We start from the raw sequence: 17,350 nt of genomic DNA on the forward strand, positions 1-17,350 counted from the left end.
AGGATATAGCGTCTGTCTGGTAGCCTTCATTAATTGTGTTAGCGATGTCATGAGTAATTTCAGCAAGCTGCGTTACCGTTGAAAGCCCTGTTCTGAAATCATGCTGTTTTTCATAAATGAGGTTATTATTTTCTATACATGAGATTATGGTTTTAGAAATAATGTGTTCCATCATTTTACAACTAGTGCTTGCCAACGATATCGGACCATAATTATACAGTTCAGGCTTTGTCGCTTTGGGACGTTAAACCCCATAAACCAAACCAAACCAGTTTTAGAACCCTATTTGTGTACAGGAATTATTTTGGCACAGCGCCAGTCATCTGGAATTACGAGTGTTTGTAAAGATGCTGTGACAATTTTATGCAGGTATTTAGACACCCATCAGCGTATCGGGCGAAAAATGTGTTTGAGATGGAATCAGGACCCAGAGATTTTTTTGTGTCAAGTGTTGTTAAGAGAGAAAGGATTCCAGCTTCACTAATGATTAGTTCTGTCATATATTCCTTCATTGTGTATGAGGGTAGAGAAGCGTGAGAGGCTGTTCTGGTGAAAACGGACTGAAAAGACTTATTGAATTCATTTAAAATACATCAGGATTACTTATGCTGTCGCTGAAATCTGTAATGATGGAACCAGTTGACTGCTCTTCAGATAAGCACCGCCAAAACTTATGAGGGTTGTGGGCCATGAAGGAAGGCAGAGTCAATTGAAAGAAGCGAGTTTTTGTATCTCGGACTTTGCTTACAGTCAACAAGACTTGCAATGTCATTCTTGTTTCCTTCACCAAGACACCCCAAACGTGCGCACTGTGTGTCAATATCGAAAAGTGCTCACTGCTGCTCAGCAAACCGACATTCGTGATCGGCGTTTCCATGTGTCCCAGCGTTTTTCTTACGGCCACATCCTTTCTTTCCAGGACCGCAAGAAGCTGAATTCGCGGCTCATGCTTGGTATGGGCGTGCTAGGGGCCACTGTCTTCGTGGCGCTTGTGGCCTTTGCGATCGTCTCACTTGCGTGGCACTCTCAAACGCGCTCGTGGAACTCGTGCAAGACGCACGCCTGCCTCGCCTACTCGACCAGACTCCTCGACTCCATCAACGAATCGGTGAACCCGTGCCAGAGCTTCACGCACTTTGTCTGTGACGGCTGGCGGCAGAAAAACCGACCCAGCGTTTGGAGAGACCAGTTCATTTCCCTGTTGGACAAGGTGACCGCGTCCCTGAAGAGCGTAGACGTGCCCGCGTTGGGGCAGAACATGGAGCAGCGGGCCGCCCTCATGTACAGGAGCTGCGTCGATGTGCTCGAAGGGGAGAGAGACGAGCTGCCAGCCGTGAAGGATGCGCTGGCTGATGCAGGCATCGTGTGGCCGAAACCTTCCAAGGGCGCAGACGTGTTGTACACGCTCCTCTGCAGCTCTCTCAAGCTGGGATGGGACGTGCTCCTCGACTTCGACGTGGTGCCCGGTGACGGTGTAATCAAGCTACTTCCTGGCAAGTTCCTTTACTTCGTAATCAATAGGAATACGCACTTTACGACCGCCACGAATGAAGCGTACTTTGAGTTCCTGAAGGAACGCTTTCAATTTGAAGGCGAGGATAACGTCACGTACCAGGACACCCACGCGTCGGCCGAAGAAGCCTTGGCTTACCTATCTGAAGCTCATGACGAAATACCTGGTGAGCATAGCGCTGAGAGCTTTCTAAACACGACTGAGCTTGGCCTCACCGAAGTTAACTGGATGGCGGCGCTTCTAAAACTTCACATCAAGATGAACAGTAGCCTTACGCTGACGACCACGTCTCCCCATTATCTCGCGCGAGTGTTGAACCTGTGGCTGCAGAACGGCTCAGACTCATTCCATACATTGATCTCTTGGTGCACCGTTCAAGTGGCTGCCCTTTTCGCGAATAAAGACTTAATTTTCAACTATTACAACAGTGACTACACAGCGACACGAGTCTATCACAGGATTTTCTGCGTCACGAGAGCAATGTGCTTCTCCGGGAACACACTGTTCAATAAATACAACGCTGAAGTCCTCCAAGGCGAAGCGCTGAATTCCGCAAAAAATATGGTTCTGTCCGTGGCAACCGCTTTTTTCCGCCGTCTTTCCAACTGGACGTACTTCGACGAAGGCATTACCGTGGTCAACAACTGGAGCTCTACAGAAATGGTCTTCCGTAACATCGAGCACACCGGAGAGGACGAAATCTCGGCTACAGATCAGATGCCTGACTTGAGTAATTCGTTCGTGAGGAACTGGCAACAGTCGGTGCATGTCACAAAGGCAGCAAAATTAGAGTATGTGTTGCACTCTATGCTCGAGTTGGAGGTGAGCATGGTGTCCTACGACGAGCGACAATTCGAGCTGATGCCTTACGCTCTATCCTTCCCTCTATTTGATTCGGAACTGCCTCCGTCTTTAAACTACGGCGGCCTCGGAGCTGAGGTCGCCATGGCTCTGGGCAGCTTGTTCTTTACCGCCTACTACGAAAGCAACGCTTCGCTCATTGAGCCCCTGATAGACTGCATGAAATCAGGCACGTCTGGCGACGTCTTTTACCTAGAGTATTACGCAAAACAAGTGGTCGGCTATGGCGCTCTTGTGGATGCCTACGATGCCGAAGAGAAGGCTTTGGACAACAGCGTCTTCGGTTTGGAGAAGTACAGCGGATTACAGATGTTCTTCATCTCGCTGTGTTACGTCAATTGCTATGGCAGCTCTCAAAACAGAGACGCCGACTCGATCTGCACTCTCGCTCTCCGGTACGTGCCCCAGTTTGCCAAGGCTTTTCAATGCGCTCCCGGGGACCCGATGAATCCCATCGAGCAGTGCAAACTGTTTTGAGGTTTGTTTCTGTTCGTGATTCGACTTTCTTTTTGTTTGCGCGTGATTCCTCCGTTACCGCGGTGTGTGCATTGGTGATGTGGCTATAATTGTTTATAGATACTGAAGATGTGTTAAGAGAACTATGGAAATCGCGATACTAGAAGACGTCATCTTCTTTGTGTATATGTCGAGAGCCATTAGCTTGCTTGTACTGGCGTATATTTTGGAGGATGAGACCAATGTGTGCTGAAGCGATCATATAAGTGTTTAAATACTGTCGAACAATGTGATCTCATTGGGCCGCGAGCGGATAAAAAAAAATGTATGGTGGTCTATCGGACCGCCCAAGCCTGATGCCGTTGTGGCAGTGGTCAAGACCGGCAACTTCCAATTAGAAGCCGCGCCTTTAAAAATGCTACTGCAAGTTTGCTGTCGCAGGCGGTGGCGGATTTTTGATCTAGATATCTCTGGGTATTTGGAGGGTGCTCGCTGCATACAGTACGCTTGGTTCCAGGGGGTCGCACTAGACTTGTACGAACTTGTCGCTGTACCTGATCCCGAAATGTCAGAACCTTGTTGTAGTTCAGGCTTCCATTTCGAACCCTGGTGTCCAGAACGACATCGCAAATGCTTTTCCTGAGCATGATCAGGCGCTGCTAGCGCTTCCGGATATGAAGTTGGAGACCTTTAGCGGGTACTTTGTCACGACTCCATGATGAGATCAAAGAAAGATTCAATTAGGCAATTCCCGGACGCGAAGTTGAACGCGCCGTTTACAATTTAAAACTAAAAGTTTCTGCGGCCTGAATGAGCAGGTGGCCTTGTATCACTGATAACTGCAGTTTTAATGACTGGTGCGATCTGGACTCGTTGACTTCTTTGGCGTCTGTATAGTCTCCACACACTTATGAACAGGGATGAAACTGAAAAATTAAAACTTCAGACTTCGCACGGGCGATTATCTTTGGGAAACATTGGGAAACATTGTTTAATGAAAGTTTTAGCATCCGGACTACAGACAGTGATCCAGCAGGTTGTTAGTCCCCATCAGACAAGCAGGATAAAAGGACAATTCATTGTTACCAACATGCTTAAAGCGAGGTGATTGCTGGACGTTGTCTTGTGATGCTGCATGCGATGGAGTCGCCGTTCGCAAGATGGATCCGGAAAGAGCGTTTGACTGCTTTGGACGTTGCCTTGTTTACAGTTATCCTTTACACAATGTAGAACCTACAGAACTGCAGAATGAACAAGGAAGGTGAACATGCGGCAGTATAAATAAGTAAATATTTCAGTGCTCTCAAAGGAAGCTCTGGTAATTCAGGAAAGTATTTGGGCGAGGCGAAATTCTAGAGGCCTGTGTACTGTGCGATGTCAGTGCACGTTAAAGAACCTAAGATGTTCGAAATTTCCGGAGCCCTTCACTATCACCACAAAATCCGGTGTCGGAGGCACCGGCAGGCCCCTGGCTCTGGCACGTCCTCGAGAGCAACCTAGGAGGCAGGTATGCCACCTAGGTCACGTGACTTTGCGGCGTCATCAGAAGCTGCCCATCGTATAGTGAGCAAGCTGCCCTCCGTCTCAGGTAGTGAACGAGGGCTTTTAAAGCTATCGCTTTCTCAGTCGGACAGTTTAATGCGATTACAATAACTGCCCGGTTTGTCCGTAATGAATTTTTCTGATTGGTCGAGAGGGCGGTGACGCATCAGCGCCGCCTGGTTTGAAAGTCAGAGGACTACATTCTATTGAATTATCATCATACGCAATTATACTAACCCGACCTTATCTTACACCTGTACGGCGGGATTTAGCACACTTGTAGCCGTCAGAAACGCAGCAGTGATTTTATGGTTTCGGAGCTCGTTGTTGTTGTTGTTGTTGTTGTTCACCTTCTAGAATGGCGCATACCCACCCAGGGGGATCGGCCAAGAAGAAGGGCTCGTAGCCTGCCGGGCGGCTCCATTTCTCGTCTTCTTATACGTGTATCCGTTAGGCGCAACTTCTTCACTGCCACGGCCGCTCAATGGAGGCGCACTTGGTGCGGCCCGCCGCGTCGCGCCTCAATGGCTGGAGAAGCGCGTATTGGGAGAAGTTCAAGTTTCCGCCGTTATTCTCCACAGGGGCGCCACCACTCCGTGACAAACCGCCGCCGGCACGGACGGCCAGACGACGTGTAAAGAGTGCGCTGGCTGTGTTGGCACGTGTTTTCGCTGTAACTGCTCTGCATGACCGCTTGTTTCTGTTAGCTCTGCGTGCTTGTCATCGGTGCCTGTGTCGACAGCGTCCTAAGCGCATGCGACACCATGTCACGCAACTGCTGCGTGCCGCTGTGCACCACAAACGCGAGAAAAGATCCGAAGATCTGTTAACATGAGTTCCCTCAAAAGCAGCAAGCTATGCAACATTGTGGTTTCAGCCCTTCTTCCTTATTTTGAGCAATGTCCGGAGTTGATTTGCGAGAGAGAAGACCGCAGTCACACCGAGGACCTCTGCAAAGCCTTTCTAACCAAAGTAATGCGGCCACTGCTGACCAAGTGGGCAGAAACAGAGAAGGTGTCCAAAGGGCTGCGGCCGCGGGGAAACTATATGCGTGGCTGCTCGCTATACTGCTGTGTTCATTGTTCCCCGTCTTCCAAACAAGCCATGACTCAGCGCGAAAGGGATTGTCAGTCTTGGCCCGGCAACCACTTGAAATAGATCTCCCGTTTGTCGCTACCGCCAGGAGCGAAGTTCACGCAAATGGCGTTCAACCAATCGAAAAATATCGCCAGTTGACAGAAGTGTACGGAGAGTCTTGCATGGATGTCAGAAACTTCCGCAAGTGGTATAGGGAGTTCGCAGCTGGTCGCACTGAAATTCACGACGAAGAAAGAAGCGGGAGACCGCCAATTTCTGATGAGACAGTCGCGAAGGTCGAAGAAATGATGCTGTAATATCGGAGAATCACACTCGACGAACTCTGCATTTTGGTTCCTGGCGTTTCTAGAAGCACTATTCATAGGAGTTTGACAGCAAAGTTGAAATATCGGAAGGTGTGCGCAAGATGGGTTGCGCGAATGCTCACAGACGACCATCAACAACAATGCGTTGACTCCTCTCGCGAATTTCTTCCGCGTTCTGGAGAGGAAACGGAGAGGTTTTTGTATTCTATTGTTACGGGTGACGAAACCTAGACATTCCACTTCACGCCCGAGACCAAACAAGAATCACGTGAGTGGCGGCACTCATCTTCGCCCAAGCCGCGAAAATTCAAGCGAACACAGTCTGCCGGCAAAGTCATGGCAATTGTGTTTTGCGATCGAAAATGGGTATTTTTGGTAGACTTATTGGCTCCTGGCGCCACAGTAAACGCGGACAGATATTGTGAGACCCTTAAGAAACTCAGACGGGCGATTCAAAATCTCAGAAGAGGAATAACGCTCGCCCCCACGTTGCCTGTCAAACCATCGCTCTCTGGAACAGTTTGTATGGGACGTCATCAGCCACTCACCCTACAGTCCGGACTTGGCACCAAGTGACTACCACTTGTTTCTAAAGCTAAAAGAACACCACGCTGGAAGGCGCTTCAATGATGATGACGAAGTGAAAGATGCGGTCAAACGCTTCCTCAACGGCATAGCGGCGAGCTGGTATGACATGGGCATACAAAAACTACCCCAGCGCCTGTTAAAATGCGTAAACCGCAACGGCAGTTATGTGGAAAAGTAGAAGAGTGGTCTCCCTTTTAAGTGATTTGTAATTTCCTTAAAATAAACATATCTTTCGATTTATAAAAGAACTGCAGACCTTAATTTTGTGATGACCGTCGTACGTGGTGGTACCCACTTGAAACTACTTCCAGCGAAAACGGAGCAACAGGCTGAACTATAATGCTGAACGTTACAACCACAAACGTAAGTTTACAAAAAGTTCACGTTGAATAAGTGGCCCGAAACCTTGTCCCGAGTTCAAGACTGTAATATGTACTAAGTTATTACAGTGGTTGAAACGCCCGTAACTGAATGGGTGACGGCTCGGCGAAGCGCACTCCTGCCTCGATTCTCGGTGTAAACGCACGTGCGATTGGGAAAAGCGCAGTGATGGTGATATGCCGCTAACACGCTATCAGTAGCAAACTTGCACGTGGCATCACCATAATGTGTGAAACGCAGCTCGTAAATGCTAAAATTACAAAGCGCCTACCGCGCGGACGCCTGAACGAAAGCACTGCCTCTGCCGCTGCGCACAGCTCTCCGCCCGGACTCGTCCCGGAGCGGTGGCGCCGCAGCGGTGGCGATGAGAACTAGGCGCAATACGGCTCTTTCGGGCGACGCGACGGGCCGCACCCAGTGCGCTCTCCATTGAGCGGCCGTGTCACTGCAATATGGCGAAGATAGCTTCTTCTGCCCATCGCCCTTCTTGTACGAAGCGGCCGTGCCGATCTAGCCATCAGCAATGACTCTTTGTGCCCACTCACTTTGCACCATGGTGAATGCGTTGGGCACGCCGAGCCTGTTCGTTCCGATCACATTATTCTAGTGCCGCCTCTATCCCCACCTCCCCCCTTCCCCTACCCCTTCCAGAGAGGCATGGGAGACTGCCCTCCTCAACTGCTCCTTGCTTGAGTCCCAAAGGGCTCTAGTGAAATGGGCGAGAGACGGGGCATTGTAATGCGGTGTCCCGGACTAGGGACGCCGACCATGTAGCGGGGCCACTCTGTGGCTCCCAAACTCTATATCAGAAATTAAAAGTTTTCACCACCACCCCGTGTGCCACCACAGTCCCCGACAGCCTCAATGCCATCAGCCCGCCTCGTTACTTGGCCGCCTCATCACTGCCTTCACCACTTCCGTTGACAACGCCCTTTTGTCCTGATCGACGTGCCTAGCACCTCGACTTTCTGCACAGATTACGCACTTCTTTTGACGCCATGCAACCATCGTCGGCCACTCTGTCCTCAGTCGTCAGGCGCAGCACTTCGCTCTTCGTGACGGTCTCCTCTGCAGACGCAATTATATGCCAGACGGCCTAAGTGGCTGCTTCTCGAACCCCGCACCCCCACCAAGTGTGCGGCGGGATTTAGCACTCTTGTAACCGTCAGAAACGCAGCAGTGATTTTCTGGTTCCAGAGGTCGTCGTCTGCCCGCCGGCAATACTTCTCGTCGCCTTCTGCGTCAAACCGTTCGGCGCAAGTTCTTCACTACACGCCTTAATCCACCCACTAGGACCCTCAATTCGCCGTAGATCACACAAAAATCTCAATTATTCCTCATTAATGCAACAACTATTCTGATCTAACCCACCCACTAATCCCCAATAATCCACCTGATTCAATTTTGTGGGTGGGCCTACTTGAAACATTTAGGGGGTTCTTTGGAATTTTTTGGGGTGGGAAAACTTCCAGAGGCTCTCAAATTGTTATTTCATAATGGGGTTAAAAAAGCCGAAGTTTATTTTTTTTGTTGTGACGCTGTGGCATGCGACGCAAGCACTGCACTGTTCGAGGTGCAGTGCTGGTACTTCTTTTGGTTCGCCAAATAGCTCACAGATTCCTCTCTTCGCGACGTTACCGTTACCGATGCGCCAAGTAAGGCTCGCTCGTTCGTTTCCCACTATAGTATTCCCCATTGAAAATGTGCCAGGGTGTGTTAGTGGCGGGTTACGTTCTCTGAAGAGAGGTGAATTGTACAATCACATGTACAACGTTCTTTTCTCTGTTCCCTTATACAAAGACATCTACAGTGAGGGTCTTAAAGAGGATTCAAGTTTGTAATAGTATAAAAAAATTGCCGACAACTACATTACTTCCTAATGTGAAATTTGAGCGCAGCTCATCAGTTATTTCAGCTTTTTGATAGATTGAGGCAAAGAATTCGAGCAAGACATGTATGTACAGTTACAGACAACTTGTTACACGTAATGCTGACCTGATCTTAAGCGATTCAAAAACAGCCGTCCAAAATTTGGCGAGGAGCAGAATATCTGTCACAGCGGCGCGATTGCTGAATCGGACCGCTGGGCCAGGGACTACGGAGGCGGAAATTGTCTGGGTACCTGCACACTCTGGGAACCCTGGGAACGGGACGGCTCACATGAATGCTCGAGGTTTCGTCAGCCGAGTAGTTGAGCCGGACATCCCGGGAAGGTTCATGAGAGATGGGCTGGTATCCTTTCATGACATTACTAATCATTTCAGACTTGAGCGGAGGATTTATCCACCCCCGGAGAAGCAATTGGTGAAGGCGCAGGAATGCGTCTGGCGACGATTGCAGACTAGATGTTTGTTTAACTCATACGTGTTGAGCAAAATCTACCCGGACATTCAGCCGGAGTGCAAATGGTGTCAGGAATTGGCAACCTATCACCACATATTATGAAGCTGCAGCAGCATAGCACCGCCATCGGCGGATATTATGCGTGATCCTTCCCTCCAGCAGTGGGAGGCCGTGTTGGCCAGCTCAGACCCGGTCATCCAGACCAGGGCCGTGGAGTGGGCCACCCAGGTCGCCGTCAGCCATGGGTTGATGGCCATCTAACACCGAATCGTCCACACATGCCCTCTGACGAAAATAAAGTTTTTCCATCCATCCATGGGGGCTTTAGAGAGAGCAGCGCAACAGCGCCTCGGTAGCGACGGCAGATGCAGCGCGGAGTGCCTACCGCCACGACCACCCGCCGGCTTGAAGTGGAGGCTCATCTGCGGTCGCTCTGAAGGTCAAACGTGCCTACCGCCGTGGCCACGCGAAGAGGCTGAGACCTGGCGTAATATTGCTTACGCAATAAAAGTACTTTCCCTATAAGTGGTCACTGCTGCCACGGCTGTGAAGTGCGTGCGTATGCTCGTCAGGTCTTTTTTTAGTGTAGCAACACTGACCAACGTGTACCGTAGCAACACCGACTCGGACATCACTGAGCACAGTAAGGGCAATTTGGAGCTCGAAGAGTTTTGTGGATATGCCTGAAATGATAGGCCTCTTCGGCATGCGTTATGGTGCTTTGTTATACACATAAAGGGGGTTACAATGATTGGATATGATTTCTTTCGAGTTCCATTTAATTCTATTGTTATTGCCCGAAGTACTGTACCTTAAATACATTTCTGTTTCACTTCTCGGTAATGAATGAAGGCTAATGTAAAAGGACGCTAAAAGGCAGGCGCTAAACGACACCAGTAAAATGAAAGGAAATAAATTAGACCATCTCTTCAACATGCAGACATCACAGAGCACATGGGTGCCTTTTGCATTCTTTTTAACGCATTAGTGTAAAGGGCCTTGTTACGCAGAGAACCCGGCGGTGTATTTGGAGTGCCGACAAAGTCCGGATTGGTCGAGAGGATCGTGACGACACAGGTGGAGCTGCGGAATTGGTAACTAAATAAAATGTTGCGTAAATTGTGATCATTAGGTCGCAACCTGACTCAAGCGTCGTTATGACAAGAATGTAATATTAAATGTGAAAATAAAATTAGGCTAGTATCTGTGACGCTTGGATCACGAATCAGACACGCTCTACCCATAGGCCATCGGTGCACATTAGTTTAGTCTATAGGGTTTACGTCTCAACGCGACTCAAGCTATGAGGCACGCCGTAGTGAAGTGCTCCGGAAATTTCGACCACTTGGGGTTCTTTAACGTGCACTGACATTGCACAGTACACGGGCCTCTAGAATTCGTCAAAATTCTAGTTCGGCTTTATTAAAGGGAGGTCCAGGCTGATGAAGGGACCCACTAAGGCTATAGCGTCATCCCTTTAAGCCAGAAGTAAATTTTCGCTGAATTTTTTTTTTATTTCTGCACTGCTGAATATTGCTCACTGGAATCCACACTCGACGCTTCAAACGAAAGTTTCTAGTACGCGCAAATACATGCGAAAATACGGTCGGTTCACTCTTGGTGACTGTAACGCTTGTTACGATCAGCGCCTAGGTTTCAACTGTCCTTAATTCCGTGGCTGCTGTCGTGTCATACGTGTGTTCCCTTCAAGCACTGACACGCCGAGAATGCTCGTGATAGGAGAAAGAGGCACAATTTATTCTAGACCACCATGTACACGTCGCCTATGAGCCGTCAGCGTCCATCGGATAGTTTTTGTGAGTTAGTATTATCGATGAAGGTGCAACCAGCACGTTGTGAATATGTATTGGTGAGCTGTTTTAACGAATTTCAGGGCAGGCACGAACTTTATGACAAGATGTGACCATGAAATTCACTTAGATGCGTACATGGATCTGTTAGTTGATAATAAGGTGTGTGTCAAATTTCAGGGCAGGCACGAAGTTTATGACAAGATGTGAGCATAAAACTGATGCAGATGTGACCATAAAATTCCCGGAGATGCGTACATGCATCTGTTAGTTGATAATACGGTGTGTACCGAATTTCAGGGCAGGCACGAAGCTTATGACAAGATGTAACCATGAAACTGATGCAGATGTGACCGTGAAACTGATGCAGATGTGGCCATGCAATTCACGGAGATGCGTACATGTATCTGTTGGTTGATAATATGGTTTGTGACGAATTTCAGGGTAGACACAAGCATTATGACAAGATGTGACCTTGAAACTGATGCACATGTGACCATGAAATTCACCGAGAGGCGTACATGTATCTGTTAGTTGATAATAGGTTTTGTGTCGTGCGACTACTCGCAGCTGTAAGTTTCGAATGTGCAGAGTTAGTAGTGGATGTTTCGTGAGAGTGGTCGTCGTACTTGTGGCGGTTTGCATTGTGATATTGTGGGCGTCTTGTTTGCGTTTTGTTCTGCTTAGGTTAGAGTGATTGTGAGAGTTGGCGTTCTTGTGAGCCCTGGTCGCACTGGTCTTAGAGGCCTTGTGGCCACTGATAAGAAGAACGGAATATGTGTCGCCGATGCCCGCCAGGGGGATCACACAAGAACAGAAGCAGTGCCGCTTGAAGGGTAAATGCACAGGTAGCTCTACAGGAGCACGGTCCCGATGGCAAGCACTGTCCATCCTTGCACATCACTATGCGGATGTAGCGTCGTCTGCATTCGCACGTCGGAACACACCAACACGAGTCCGGCAGGAGGCTGCGATGTCATCCCGTGCAGAGGCTGCGTGGACGTCTTCGCAGTTACCGCGGTGAAACGAGCGACCTAGAATGAAAGGGCGTCACAAGTAGTACATTAGGATTGCTTTGGTTGTTAGAAACAAATGCAAATAGAGAGAGGAAACAAAGGTATGGATTTAATAAGAGCTGCTGAGTGCAAAAGCTAGTGCAACTTCTGGATGTACGGCACATCCTATTTTTCTTTGCGCCAATATACGATCAAATTCGCTGGTAAGCTGTGCCATATCGCCAAATGCGCGACAAATACACTCATGTATCGCACCCTGCGTCAAAGTAGACGTCATTTTTTGTTTTTACTAAATAAAGGGATCTTGAATCTTATCTCGCATACGATAAACACAACCGCGCGCGTGAAGCTTCCTAAGGTTGTCATATTGTAAAACCTATATGAACTCGTTCACTGCGGCCGTGATTTTCCGGGCCTGTGTGTCGTGGCCCACTGGTGGGCCACCCTTCGATTTTATTGGGTGCGACGTGACTTACCAGTAAGCCTCCGGCGCACTTATTCTAACGGTCAGAAAAGGGCACTAGCAATCAGGCATGTGTGTTTTTCGCAGGTTCTTTGAACAACGTGAGCGCTTTCACACCATCATAGCGGCACTCAGTATTCGCGCTGCACATCAGGAATACACGTGACCCAACGGTGACCCGCGATGCAACGTTTTAACACTTCAGTCAACCGATCGTTTTGCTGGACGATTTGTTGACATATTTTTAACGCGAGGGCATTAGTACCCACATGTCGAAAAAAAAAAAGAAGTCCGGTGTCGGTGATCGTTTGAAGCCTTGCACCTGGAGCGGCTGGAGCAACCGGCTCCTTCGGCAACCTAGTTGGGACACCTAGGTCATGTGGCGTCATCAAAACCTGCCTACCAGATGTGGGCAAACCGACCACCGTGCCAAGTGGTAGTTTAGTGATTTGTCACGATAGGTTGCTCGGAAAGAGCAACCTGCGTCTCACAGGCCCCGCCAATAGCAGCAGCAGCAATCGCAGAGCAGCGGCGCATCTCTTAATCACTGCGCCAGGAGTAGCACGAGGACTCGCAGCGATCTATGAATGTATAAACAATTCAGAATATATGGGCATTAAACCAGAAACGCTATAGTGCCATGCCTTTCATGTCCACCATCATCAGCCTGACTGTATCGACTAGAGGGCATAGGCCTCTGCCATATGTCACCAATTAACCCTGTCGTGTGAAACTTTTTGCCGCCCCCTGCTACGCTTGCCGTCTCTTGGAATCCAGTCCGTTATCCTTAAGAACGATCGGTTATCTAGTATTCACCTTACATGCCCTGTCCAAGCCCATTTCTTCCTCTGGATTTCGACTACAATATCATTAACCCACGTTTGTTCCCAGATACACCCAGCCCTCTTCCTGTCTGTTAGCGTTGCACTATCATCTTTCTTTCCATAACTCGCTGCGTTGTCCTTAACTTAATTTGGACCCTTTTTCCTCCCCGTTTCTGGCACACAGGCGAGTATACCGGTAAGATATAGCTGTTATAGACTTACCTCTTTAGGAAGAGGAGCGGCAAAATGCACTCCACCCCATTGTTATTCTTCTAGTTATTTCGCATTATGATCCGGATCTGCGGTTACTACCTGCCCTAAGTAGATGTATTCCCTTACCACTTCCAGTACCTCGCTACCAGTTGTAAACTGCTGTGCCCTCCTGATACTGTTGAACATTACTCTGGTTTTCCTCATATTTTTAGACTCACCGTTCTGGTCGGCCTATAACTCATTGATCATGTTCTGAAGTTCATCTCCTGAGTACACTAGACGCTAGAACGGTATACAGAAACAAACAGCCCATAAGACTGGCGCATATTAACAGTTCATTTATTTCAAGACAAAAAGCGGATATCGTTGTGCGGGCTGACACATGGTCACGTCGTAGGACCACCAGCCGAGAGAAAGGTTCGGTTTTAATAATCTAGCACATGCTGATGAATGAAAAACTATCTCAAAATGATGTTTGGTTTATGTGATTTTAACGTCCCAAAGCAACTCAGGCTATGAGGGACTCTGCAGTAAAGGACTCCAGAAATTTCCGACCACCTGGCGTTCTTTAACGGGCACTGACATCGCACAGTGCTCGGGCATCTAGCATTTCGCCTCCATCGAAATTCGACCGTCGCGGCCAGTGTCGAACTCGCATGTTTTGGGCCAGCAGCCGAGCGCCATAACCACAGAGCCAACACGGCGGCTGATAGATGAAAATGAATAATTCCTCTGCGCATAAGCAGCGCGAGAAACAGCAGAGGTGGCTGAATTTTTTGATGCGCCGGAAGACAAAGTTCCTCTCTTGTCGCACGCAGTGGTTGGTAGACCACTCGGGCATGCAGTTTTTTGTTCCGCTGGATACGGCTGCCATGACAACGACACGGCGCTCAATTGGCTCTCCTCCGGTCGCCATTGGAGGAACAGGCGCTGAAGCCTGAATAAGCTGGACAGCGGTGTCTATGGAAGTTTCCTACACCCGTGGCGGGATTGCGTGCACATGCCACAAAGACGAGGCGTAGGATGAAGTCACCAGAGGACCGTTGGAGCGCAGCAAGCGGTAAAACATGAATGAAGCCGTTCTTTCGCCAGATTTCGAAGCCGAACGGCGTGCAAGATGAACTGCACAACAACGAAAAGGACGCGAGTGCCAAAGCGAGTCAACTGATTCAGACGATATAAGGAGGCGGTAAGCTGAAGCAGAGTGTCAAAGACGGTATACCGGCATACGGGATGAGGAAACAGATGAAGAGGGCGAAATGCGAAGAACAGCGAGAAAGAAGATAGGAATGATGAAGTCGCCGGAGGAACGTGCAGTCGAGAGGCGTGTAGAACTGGCTTCAGAGAATGCCGAATAGTGGGAAAGGCGACTTAATTTCCAATCAGCAGCTCAGGCCTCTTACAGCAAAAGGAAAGCCGAGGAAAGACGGCAGGAACGTTTCGTGCAACTTGAGTTTTCAAGTTTATAAAAAACTGAACAAAGACCAAGCTAAATAACGGCAGACATGTTAGCATACTTAAGTCACACTTTACTTAACCGTATAAATCGGGGGCAAATTTTGTCTTTTACTTGCTACTAACTTCTTACAGGAAAAAAATTGTTACGCTACTAATTTTCTGTTGGTCAACGTTATACATTAAAAGAAAAGCAAACATTCCCATATTCTTTCCTCGGCTTCAAAGGCCTGTAGCTTCCTTCATGTGTAGCCGGTAAAGAGTCACTCAATTCCTTGCCCTTGTCTGCTAAATAGCTTAACGAAGGCGTTCCGGGAGTCTCGATACTATATGAAGCATAAGAGGGTTCTCGCGCAACCCTCAGCATTTTATCACGTTCCACATGACACTTACAGTACAACAGGATGTTCCTACGCCCACAGCCATGGTCGAGGGTTGCGATGGCCAATATTCTCAGGATTAGGTTACATGCAACGTAAAACCCCCGAAAGTAGAACCATCGTTTTAGCTCAGTTGGGAGCGCGTCGCTCTCGACATGCGGAGGTCGTGGATTCAGCTGATTTCTCTTACTCTATCTGAACAGCTATCTTTTAGGTAAGAAATGGTGACGCTGCTAATTTCCCGTTCATCACCACCACAAACTAGCAACAATGAAAAAATTGATCTGTCTCTCTCGGCATCAGTGACTGTTGGCTTTCTTCTTTTGAATGGCCGTTATTCATGGCGTGTTACCCTGAACAGGGGTCTTTCAGGGATTTCAATTTCTCTTGCAGTCTTGTCATTAATTACGTATATTCTACGCATCTAAGACCCCTGGCAGGATGAATGGAAACTCACCGTCTTATTGTCGTGCTTGTAGTTGCGGTCGTGCCTGTCGAAGATGCGTAGCTGAGGACCTGCACATTCGCAGGGGCCGGTCTTGTGGGTGTATTTGCAGTCGTCGCTGTTGGTGTGCAGGACTTCATATCTGCGGTTGTCGTATTTAATGCTGGTAATGAATTTTAGAGGGACAAGGGATACAGCGCCATGGTACAAGATTTTTCGATCTACCGAAGCTGGGTTCAAACGCCCATTTTCCGAATCTATCATTCCATGTGTCAAACTGTAAGGTAGAAAGTAACGCCACAAAAAATGGTTACAGAAAGCTCCCGCCAGCATATGGTTATGGCCTTCATAAACGAATTGAGGAAAAAGAATAGGAACGAAATGCCCAAAGAAGATTTCTACATAAAATCCGATGCGAAAAAAATCTGAGGGTGAAGAAAATGAAAAGGGGCAGAAGGGCGAGGCAAGCATGCCAGAATAGCCGCGGTAAAAGATGAATGAGGCATGAAGTTGTCTGTTTTGCCCAAGAACTTTAGCGCTTGATGGTTGCTGGCAGAAGGCGCAATCTATGAAGGGAGGAAGAAAGGAAGACACCGTAAAAGGTGGAAAAGAAGAAGAGTACCGGAGGAAAGAAAGAGGATAGGGTGTGCATAGAAGAACGGATAGAGAAGAAATTAACGTGTGACAAAACAGCTAGGAGAAATGCAGGACTGTGAAAAGCGGCAAGGACGGGTCTACACCAAGAGAAAAGACTAATCCTGCGTGCAGGGAGTAGGGAAGGGAGTGGGAAAAAGGGGCAAAGGGTAACCCGTGCCGAACAAAAGGGGACTAAACCCCATGCCTTGGTAGCAGAGGCAGGGCAAGAGCCCACCAAAACTGGCCATTTCGTGCCCCCGTCTACGGCCGACATGATAGGAAGAAGTCCCATGAGAGAAGAAATGCGATGATTGTGCATAGAGAAGGAAAGTGAACGAACAAGCAGTGGGAAGAGGGCAGAAATTCGGACCCCAGTTCTGATTAAAAAGGCACGGAAAGGACCTGCGGAGAACTGTGTCAAAGCTTCCGCTCGTCAAACTAGGTTCAATCCATCCTTAATCCAGCCTAACTTTTTTATCCGGATATCCCGGATGACCCTTGGCAGGAGAGCATATTCCCACCGAAGTATCGGCATCGCCTTTGCAGTTTGTGGCAGCGGTTGTCGGGGTATGATAGCTTTTCTTGTTACTGGTCATTGCAGTGGTCGAAGCTCTCCTTGCACGTTCTCCACGGCCGCTCCAGTAGTCCCACCGTCAGTGGATATGGTTCGTGTGCATGCATGTATCGTTTGGGCGTTTCTTTCTGCTGAGCTGATGTTCGTAGTAGTTGTGACTTTGTCGCTGTGGTTTTCGTTGTAGTGGTTGGACAGATGGCCACTCTGAAGAATAACTGCTGGGGCGTGTGTTCGTGGGGGTTCAGGTTCAGCGTGCAGAGGCTGCTTTTCGTGTTTTGGGGAGTGTAGGTGTTTACCGGCATGAGGAACAACATGAGCGCCGTCTAGCAGACAAGTAGACAAATCTGTTGGGCTGAAATTGCCGCTGGCAAGAGGAACAGGAACAATGCCGTTCGAGACAAGACGTACACGATGAGCTATTGGAAACCGTTTGGAAGCTTTTCCTG

General features: G+C 48.7%; 1 long non-coding RNA gene across 2 annotated transcripts in view; it reads right to left on the reverse strand.

The window, feature by feature from the left end:
- Positions 1–17,350, reverse strand: part of LOC149336184 (uncharacterized) — a 64,493-nt gene that overhangs the window by 4,481 nt on the left and 42,662 nt on the right. Inside the window, exons 12-13 of one of the 2 annotated variants that reach the window (XR_016284178.1) lie at positions 15,707–15,836; positions 10,473–11,932 (exon numbers count right to left, since the gene is read on the reverse strand). This is a non-coding gene — a long non-coding RNA (uncharacterized LOC149336184). Of the gene's footprint in view, positions 1–10,472; positions 11,933–15,706; positions 15,837–17,350 lie in introns of those variants that run through there. The other variant, XR_016284176.1, reaches the window with a different exon arrangement.

The sequence above is a fragment of the Amblyomma mixtum genome, chromosome 7, assembly GCF_055824585.1.
Source record: "Amblyomma mixtum isolate Tamu chromosome 7, ASM5582458v1, whole genome shotgun sequence".
NCBI lineage: Eukaryota > Metazoa > Arthropoda > Arachnida > Ixodida > Ixodidae > Amblyomma > Amblyomma mixtum.